Here is an 8998-nt window from a genome sequence, read left to right as displayed (position 1 = left end):
CGCCCCGCCCCCGCGCGGCCCCGCCCCGCCCCGAAGCCGATGGCGTCCAGCTGTGCGAGCTGAGCGGCCACCTGAGCCCTGTCAGGCCCTAAGGCCCAGGAAAGGCCGACCGCCGCGTTTAGGGTTCTTAAGGAATCCGAGGACCCAGGGCTTTATCTAGCCAGTGCTGGTCAACTCAGCTGTCCTGCTGGGAAGCAAATGGTCGTGGCTGAGTGGCTTCTCTGCCTCTTCAAGAACGCATAAGCAGCGGTTCCGAACCCACAAGTTAGTGGGCGAGGACCCAGAGGGGCGAGGGTTTCTAGGCAGGGGATGTCGTTATCCTGACTGGAGCCCCGGCTAAAAGGGCGGTGTTGCCTTTCTGTGACAGCTCAGCAATCTCATCTTAGCCCCTGCGAGAGCGGACGTGCGGCCTGCGCTTTCCGTCGGGGGTCGCCAGCCTCCACCTGCAGCCCCGCTCGGGGGAGCTCGGCTGTGACACAACGGCCTTCCCTGGGGCCCTGAACCTCCGCCCCGCTGAAGGCGAGCCTAAGCTGCCCCCGCCCGCGCTCGGGGCCCGGGGGTCGGAGGACGCGCTGAGTGAGACGGCAGCGTCGGCCGGCGCCGCACGCGGGCACCGGGTGCCGTTTCCTCGCTAAAGCAGACCCGGCGCGGCCTCTGTTCGGCGGCCAGGCCAGGACGCCGCCGCGCCGGCAGCTTCCCGGGCGGGAGGACGCGGGGCGGCGGCGGGGAGCGTGCGCAGGAGCGGCGGCGGCGGGGCCCGCCTCTACGGCAGCGGCGTGGGGACAAACCGCGCGCGGCGCGCTCCCGGCCGGCCGGACGTCCGCGCTGTCAGCCGCAGGGCCGCTGTGGCGGGTGGGAGCCCGCCCTCCACAGGCGCAAAGCCTACACCACCGCTCTCAGGGACCACGGTGTTAGGATGTAGTTTACTCGTTCCCGTGATTTCCTGCACCTGGGGTCCCTGGGTCCGAGGTCGGGTGAGGGTGGCCCTCCTGTCCGCGCTTTGCACACCTGCGCGGTTCACAGTCCTCCTGATCCCAACACTTGGATTTGACACAAAAGCGACGAAGTGCCCTGGCCCTCGGAACCCAAACTGCCGGCCTGCGGATTTTAAATTAGCAGAGAGGTTTCTCACCACAGAACTGACGGGTTAATTTACTCTCTGCACTTAGGAAAAGGAAAAAAATAAAAATAAAGCGTGAACGGGAAGGTTAGAGGATAAGGGGTTGCTCAGCTCAAACTTTAACGAATACTCTGGTACCTCCTTCTTTGGGTTCCGTAGAAATTTTAGACTTTTTAAAGTCAGAAACTTCCTCCAGAAGTCAAGTATAGGGCTATGCATTGTCCAAACGCTTAGCCCAGTATCTGAGGGTAAGGACACCCACCAGGAGAGCATTACTCACGAGAGACACCGCCGCCTCTATCTTAAAGTCCCTGAGCTTGTACTAGGAAAAAAAAAAAAAAATCACCTCTGTATAGTCGCTTCTAGTGAAACGTGGGTCTATAGTAACGCCTGAGATGTTGATGATAATAGAAATCAGACAATTTGTTCTAAATTGAGTGTTTGTTGCAGCTCCCTCAAGTTGTTCTTACTCTTTTATTTAGACTTTGAAATTATGCCGGTTGTGAAACTGATACTATAACTTGTTATTTAACAAAAGTACATATATGACTTCATCACATTTACTTTTTGTATTTTGGTTCTTATAGTTCAGGAAAAAAAACATGATTTTTTTTTTTTTTTTTTTTTTTTTTTTGTATCGTACTGTTTATTTTATGGATTTAAAATGTTATTCCGACGTTACTCTGGGGCTCCAGAGATGACTCAGCACTTAAGAGCGATTGTTGTTTCTGCAGAAGCTGGGAATTCAGTCTCCAGCAGCGGACACTGCGCACCGTAGCTCACCAACACTGTAACTCCACTCCAGATGCTCCAGTGTTCTTTTCCAGCCTCCGCCCGCACGCCGCTTGTGTGTGTGTGTCCCAAATTCAGAAGTAATTTTTTTTGTTTTGTTTTTTGAGACAGGGTTACTCTGTGTAGCCTTGGACTCACTTTGTAGACCAGGCTGGCCTCAAACTCACAGTGGTCTGCTTGCCTCTACCTCCAAGGGTGCTGTGATTACAGGTGTGAGCAACCACACCAGGCTAAAAGTAAATATTTTTTAAAAACAGAGACTAATACTGTCAATAATAAGGCAGGCATGTGTATAGGTATGTGTAGGTTTGTCTGTTTTGCTGTAAATTTATTGTCAAACTTCTTCCTGATTATTAAAGAACCTTATCATTTTCTAATATGTGTTCATGTTTAAAGTCCAAGTTTTAGCATGTCAGTACAAAGTGAGGAAGCCCCCAAACACCATGTTGACTCCAAAGCATTTGAATCTGCTGGAAAAGTCGTTATCAGAAAGAAAATATTATGGACCCATTAGCTTACTTTATTCTCTTTGTATATCCTAGAGAATAAAATTGATCTACTCTTTCACAAACAGGACATTTTTAAAAGTTTGATAAGCAGATTGACACATTTAAATTGGAATGTAGGTTTTAACTGATGTGTCATAAACATCTATTTTCTAAATGCTATATAAGCACTGACGATAAGCATTATCCGTGCAGCAGGCTTAGTATCTCCTTTTAGGGTTTGTAGGAAGAGCTGCCATTGAATTTAAGAATTAAACAATTGTTAAGGTTAGGTTTTTTGGGGGGGAGGGTTGTCAACTTAAAACTAAGGGCTTAAAATAAAAAGCTCCATCAGATTGGCCTGTGGGCTGGCGGGTCTGTGGCGTTTATTGATTAATGACTGACGTGAGAGAATCCAGCCACTGTAGGTAGTGTCAGCCTGGGCAGGTAGTCCTGGGTTATATAAGAAAGCAGAGTAAGGACCAGCCATAGGTCCCACGCCTTCAACCCCAGGACTCTGGAGGTAGGGCTAGGAGGATCTCCATGAATTCAGTGCCAGCCTGATCCGCATAGTGAGCTCCAGGCCAGCCAAGGCTACTTGTGAGACCCTGGCTCAAACAAACTAACAAATAAACAGGCTGAGCAAACTGAGGAGGCAGTTGCAGTATTTCTCAGTGGTCTCTGCTTCACTTGCTGTATCTAGTTCCTACCTTCTCTCTCTTTTACTGTTGTTACTGTTGGTTGTTGTGTATTTTCGAGACAGGGTGTCTCTGTGTTACAGCCCTGGCTGTTCCAGAACTTGCTCTGTATACAAGGCTGGCCTTGAACTCACAGAGAACCTCCTGTCTCTGCCTCCTTAGTGCTGGAATTAAAGGTGTATGCCACCACTATCTGGCATCTTTGCTTCTCCTAATGATGGACTGTGACCTTTCCTTCCTAATTTTGGTCTTGGTGTTTTATCACCCCAATAAAAAACAAACTAAAATGGTGGCTAACCAATCAGCAATAGTACTATCCTGGTTTTCAAAAGCTGTATGATTTCTTCAGAAACAGAAATGATAAGACACCAAATGCAAATCCAGCCTGGTTTTTATTTTCTAAGTTATGAAACTTAAAGGTGTGGTTAGACGCCCCAGACACACTGAATGTTAAAAATAAATAAATAAATGGCAATTTGAAACATGTACTTTGGAGTATGAAAGAAAACTAGGCAACAAAGTAACTGTAAAGATAATCACACACAAAAAAAGCCGTGCTTAGTAATTTCAGTAAAGCTATAAGCAGGTCGCAGTGAATACTAGTTTTCTTTTATAGCAAAGTGAATGAAGAAATCGCAGCAAATTCAATTTAATAGAAACGATCACCCTAAATTACAGTCATTTCATATACTAAGATGAAAAAGATTGTTTTCAATTGCATGTAACTGTACCTATGGTCACAAATGGTTCAGAATTGATAGACTTCATAGAGTTGGTGGCAGCATCTCACCTTCTTAAGGGTAAGAAAACACATTTCTTTTTCCCCCAAAGGGCACGGGAAGGGTCTCATGGGCGCAGGCATTCTGAAGACAGGCCTTACAGGAGAGACAGAATTTGAACTGCCACGATGGGTAAGAAAGGAAATTTTGAAACAAAAGAGATACCTTAGCTGAATGTTCTGAGTTGGGATACATATCTAACTTCTCAGTGAGAAAGACTCTGCCTGAGATAGAGCCTGATGCCTTCAAAACTGATCACACAAACTAAGGATGTAGCCTAACGGTGAAGCTGCTGCTTAGCATATCAAAGGCCAGCGTCCTATTTCTATCAGCAAAATATATAAATAACGACAATATCCTGCTTGCCAAGCAGGCATGCCTTACAGTGCCAGTCAGCTGAGCCTCTTCACTGGAGGGGGAATCTGCCTCTGCTCGTCTTCATAGCTGCACGTGCAACTCTCTTTGGCTCACAGAATGCAGCTGAGTTGACTTCATGTGACTTGCACGACTGGGCCTCAAGACGCCTTTCCTGTTTCAAACTGCGTGGTCCATGGCCTGCTTTGTGGGCCAGCCCAGGCCAGACGCTGAAGGATCACATGACTCAGGCAAACCTAGCCTTGTGACCAGTAACTAGTCTGCTACCAGACTCAGAAAGCTTCCCAAGACAGTGGGTCCCAGAAAAATTAGCAAGAGATCACGTGTTACCAAAAGATGAGAAGAATGACAGACCCCATCCAGAGTGAGAGAATTACACACTGCCCTGCAGCCATTGTTGAAGCACCTTCTTCCAGGCGTGTCCTATCGGTCATGTTACTTAGTAATGGGTATGAATAATAGAAAATGGCAAGCAGGGGCCCTTCTCACAGCTCTTCAGAATTACAGCTGAAATCTCAGAACCTTCATGGTTTTTTTCTTGAAGCAACCGAGGCAAAAATGACCTTAGAAACCTCTTTCTCACCGACCTTTGGCACCTCAGTCAATGAAGCAGATTCCTGGAAGCACAGGGGCTCTCTGACACATGCTGTGAGCCATGTCTCCAAACCTGACACCCAGCCGGGATGCCCGCTCTTCTCCTCATTGTCCTTTGCTTGGGCCCTACCTTCCCAATTTCCTCCACTGAGTCAGCTTCACGCTCACCTCCACACGCTCTGCCACACAGGTGGCCTTGCTCATTTGTGACTTATTGAATCAAAATACACTTTCTTTTCTGAGACCAGGTGTAGCCCAGGCTGGCCTGGAACTCTCAGTCTGCTTGCCTCGGCCTCCGCAGCTTCATTGGCATTTTTTTTTCAAGACAGGGTTTCTCTGTGTAGCCTTGGCTGTCCTGGACTCACTTTGTAGACCAGGCTGGCTTTGAAGATCTGCCTGCCTCTGCCTCCCTGAGTGCTGGGATTACAGATGTGTGCCACCACCTGGCTTCATCAGTATATTTTAAAACTTGTCTTTCAGTATTTCTGTTTAATACGATTGTGAGACCTTTGAGGATAAATAAAGAACAGGTCTTATAATTCTCTATACTTGCAGGGATGCCACCTTTATAGGTAATTAACTTGACAATTAGCAAAACTAATAAACTCATTAAACCATTCTGTTTTTGTAGGTGGCCGATGTATATATGTGTGAATTTCTACATGATGATTTCCTGGCCTGTTTTGTCCCTTTTTGTTCTTTTAAGTGGACCATAACATTGAGGTTATGCCATTTGTTACTGTCAAGCTTAATTAAGCCCATTATAATTCATTAACCCCTGTGCTTGCTTTTTAATTAACATTGATTAACACAAACAAGTACAAAATAGGCCATCAGCACTTTCCAGAAGTGCTGATTCTGATTGTATTGGTAATTCGATACAGCATTGAAGATGGCAGGATAGTAATTTGTACTCTCTTTACATGAGGAGATGAATGTTATGGTGTAAAGTGAAGCCAAGATACAGGACCCTCCACTCATCCATTTCACCCGATGAAGCCTTTCCCACTTGCTCTTACTATGATGGCTTAAACCTTGGGTAAGATTGCTGCAGGTACAGTGCCAAGTAACTTGCCTAATTGCACTCCTGGGACAAATAAGGGAGGTGTTTCAAAGCCGACAGATGGAGGATAGAAGGTCTAGTCAGAGCAAACCAGCCCCTCGGGTGCATGGTATACAACTTGAGGCTAAAATCTCATTTTGTAGTTCTGGGAGCATGTCCAGAGTTTGATTGCAACAGGTGAAACAGTGAGAATGCTCAACAATGAGGACCCCATAGAAAATGACTCCAAAAAGACATAGAGTGAAGGAACAACCTAGAAAAAAATTATCCTTGTCTTCCCAACAACGCCTCTCCTCCCCCCCCCCACCCACCCAAAAAAAATCCTTTGTTCCAGATGCTATTTAGGTGCTCTTTTTTCCACATCCTGTATATCTTTGAGTGCTTGTCAAGGAAAAGCCACCATGCCCATACGTCAGGAGGTCTCATGGCCAGGAAAGGATGGGCACTCATTTGGACTTCTGTATGTTTCCAGGAAGAAATGTGGAATGTTGAGAAGCTGCCGGTTTGTTTTGTTCTGTGCTTTGTTTTGCTCTGTGTGTAAAATAAGTTCAGTGAGATCCGGCCCCACTGCACTCCAGGGGAGGATTCTCAGAACTGATACCATCCAAATCAATAGACCCCTAGCAGACAGCTAGATAATGAGGGCATGCACCAGGAAAATATGCTGCAGAAGGCATTCAGATGCTGGAGAGGAGTCTCTGTGTGATGGGGGTGCTTCCAAGCCATTGCCGAGGGTCATCAATGTACCTTAGATGCAAGCCTGGTGCACACTTGGATGACTCACAAAGTAGAAATCTGCCAGGTGAAAAATAATTTGCCAGGGGCCATACAGCTTCAAAGTATTGAAGCTTGGGTCTGAGCCAGATATCTGTGTCCTAGAGGCTCAGATATCCTTCAGTGCCTTCTCCTCTGCAGAGGCGGATTGGAGAAATTTCTAGAAACAGAAAAGTAGTGGTCAGAAGCAAAACTGAATAAAGATAGAAACACACACACACACACACAAATGCACACTGATAAAAAGGGTCAGAGTTACATAAGACTGTGGCATTGGTCACAGTCTCCTTCGGTATATGGAGCTTTCCTCCCTGCCATTACCAACCTCTGCACTCAAGGTATTTCAGGAATTCCAGCAGAGTACTGAAGTCATGTGACCCTCTTTCCCAGTGTCCTGTTCTCATTCTCCACTCCCTCTATGGACCATACAACAATGTTACTTTCTTCTTTTAAAGAATATGAAATCTATTCAGTGGGGTGTGTAGAGTGCCAGTGGATAAACTGTTTCACATGTATAGATACTTGTCTGCTCTAGCAAAATATCTGAGGCTAGGTGATGGCGCTATGAAGAATGAAGGGTTATCTTGCCACCCAGAGAAGGGAGAGTTCTAAAGCTTAAAGGCTCTATTTCCTTCGCTTCTGAGGGAGCCCTCAGCCTCTTCAGCTCATGAAAGAGAACAGAAAGACAAACAGGAACATTGCAAAGACAAAGAGAATACACTCAACTCCTGAAAAATAGCATCATCAATCTATAAGCCCATTACCCAAACTGTTCCCACTGGGATTCACTTCCAAAGGCCTCAAGAAATTAAGCACCAGCACAGATTTCTGTGGTTACAACCCTATCCAGCCATAGTAATAGCCAGACAGTCACCACCCAGATGAGATTCTAAACATGACACCATCAATTATAGTAATAATAATAAAAATAATAACTTCCTTGAGGTACAGGGTTTGGGAGTTTTGTTTGGTTGAGGGGGGTGGTCTTTGCTTGATTTGTTTTTCAAGACAGAATTTTTTCTGTCTAGCTCTTGCTGTTCTCTAACTCACTCCTTAGACCAAGTTAGCCTTGAGCTCACAGAGATCTACATGCCTCTGCTTCCTGAGTCCTGGGATTAAAGGTGTGGGCCACCCAGATTAGGGTTTTCAGTTTTAAGCTCAGGTATAGAGGAACTATTTTAAGAGAGTAATAGGCATACATTTTAGCATACACTTCTGCAAACTCTGACAAATGCAGATGGTGGCGTGGCTCTCAAGGATCAAGCTATATAAAGATACTGCCAACTGCCAAAATTCCCGTAGGCCCTTCGTGGAGCCTCCCTCTCTATGCCAGCCCCCTAGCAGGCAACAATCTGTTTTCTGTGTTTCCATGGTTCTTTTTTTTTTTTTTTTTTTCTAGAATAACATGTAAATTGAATCATAGAATGCATGCCTTTTTGGAGTTTGGCTTTGCATAATGCATTTGAAATGCATCCATATTGTTGGATGTATCCGTGGCTCGTTCTGTTACTGAATTTAATTATACCACATTCTGTTCAGTAGCTCACCAGTCAGAGGACATTTGGTTTATTTCCAGTCCTGAGCAATTATGAATAAAGCCATTATAAATGGTCACACACTGAGTTTTTTGTGAGTCTGAAGTATTCATTTCTTTGTCGTAAAAACCTAGGAACTGTGGGGAATGTCGAGGTAAGCCTTTTGGAGGCCCAGGGGGAACAGCAAGTGAAGCATCAGCAACTCCTCCGACTCCTCCGAAGGTCCTGGTCCACTGCACACAGTGTTGATCTACTAGGGACTCCTAGCACACTAGTGAAGTCTCGAAATGGACCTGAGGCTAGGACAGTGACTGCTCGCCCCTTCTTTACTGAAGTTTCCTAAGAGGACCTTGTCCTCCCCCAAACCCCTGCCCTCACGTTTCCTTATAGTCGCACCAACCTGATGGATTGTTACTGGTGCTCAAGGCTAGCATGGGATGGTCTGATTGGCCTTTCAGTCATTTGAAGGCGGTTATACAGGACAATAAAGTTAGATCTGCACCTTTGAGGCTGGTCTCCGGAGTCTGATTCCCCACGTTCTGAGTGAGCTCCATCGCCACTCACCCCTCCCCCTCAGTTCCTGATCCCCACAAGGAAGTAGCATGTCTCAATCTATACTAAATGTATATTTAACTGTTTCTTGTAAGCAAAATAGTTCTTCAGAGTAGATTGTACCATTTTGCTTCCCTATCAATAATGTATGAGTTTTAGACTGAAAACACATGCAGGCATAGAGGCGTGTGTGTGTGTGTGTGTGTGTGTGTGTGTGTGTGTGTGTGTGTG

This window comes from Psammomys obesus, unplaced genomic scaffold, assembly GCF_907164565.1.
Source record: "Psammomys obesus unplaced genomic scaffold, mPsaObe1.curated_primary_1811, whole genome shotgun sequence".
In the NCBI taxonomy this organism is placed as follows: domain Eukaryota; kingdom Metazoa; phylum Chordata; class Mammalia; order Rodentia; family Muridae; genus Psammomys; species Psammomys obesus.
Note: the sequence above shows the minus strand (reverse complement) of the source record.